Raw genomic sequence first — 1,191 nt, 5'->3', positions numbered from 1 at the left:
ATTTCTTCTCCCACCCCCTAGACCCAACCTGTGCCGCTGCGTCCACCACCCCCTCAACTCCCACCTCCCCCCCCCCCCCCGCCACCCAAGCCGCTCCAGCCTCTATACAAGCCCCCTTCCGAACTTTTCTGTCCAAAACCCAGCGTGATTCGGGTTTAGGGTTGCGCTAACTAGGCAGGGGTACTGTCAACCGCGCCCCATCAGTTGCACGTTATCACCGCACGATCGGAAGGGTTAACAACCGATCGCTGTCTCGACTCTTGTACCACAGGGGCTTGGAACTGAAGCGAAAATGGCCGCGATTAACATTCTGACGCTCTAATGAGCTTGTCGAGATTTCATCACTCCGCGCGACGTTCCAGTCAAACACGTTTTCGTATCGAATGTGTTCAAGCACGCAAAGAATACGGCTAAAAGGGGGGGGGGGGGTGGGCGGAGAGAGAGGGAGAGAGAGAGCATGAGAGAGAGAGAGACGGGGGGGGGTGTGTGTGTGTGGGGGGGGGGGGGGGGGGGGGTTGTGGTGGAAACATCTTAAGAGGGTGAAAAAATATGAAAATATGTAACGGGATGGTGGGAAATGCAGGTGAGGGGGGGGGGGGGGGGGGGGGGGGGGGGTCGAGGAGCAAGGGAGACAAAAAAGATTTCTGCTTAAATTGATTAGGCTTAGTTTTACAATGCAAAAGGCCAGTAACACTTCTTTATGCAAACGTTGAACGCCAAAAAAAAATCAAAATTCAAAAAACTAAAATTAAAACTTACCGTAAGTGTTCACGAAGTGTACCAGCCTCAACTTTCAAACTTTAGGTTTTAAGTTTCGAGTAATCATGGCTGACATATTCCTCTGTGTTACACCAGATGGAATATCACTCTCCTGTGATGGAGAAAATATACATCACTAAAAGTGTACACTTTTTTTTCTAAAGAATGTTGTTGTTGTTGTTTTATTTCAAGAAATACACTTATAACACTGGCAAAAGTACCGTACAATTTTGACCAATGACCTCAATAAGTGTCTGTACTACTCAACAACACTGGGTTCTTTTCAGTAAACTGCATGGTGCAATGTAAAGTCGCATACAAACATGTCGCTGAGCAGACAGCATCAAATTAGTACCCACCAAATTTACAACAAACAAGTCGCGTAAGGCGAAAATACAACATTTAGTCAAGCTGTTGAACTCACAGAATGAA

This window comes from Littorina saxatilis, linkage group LG1 (genome assembly GCF_037325665.1).
Source record: "Littorina saxatilis isolate snail1 linkage group LG1, US_GU_Lsax_2.0, whole genome shotgun sequence".
Lineage (NCBI taxonomy): Eukaryota > Metazoa > Mollusca > Gastropoda > Littorinimorpha > Littorinidae > Littorina > Littorina saxatilis.
This window is presented reverse-complemented; position numbering follows the sequence as displayed.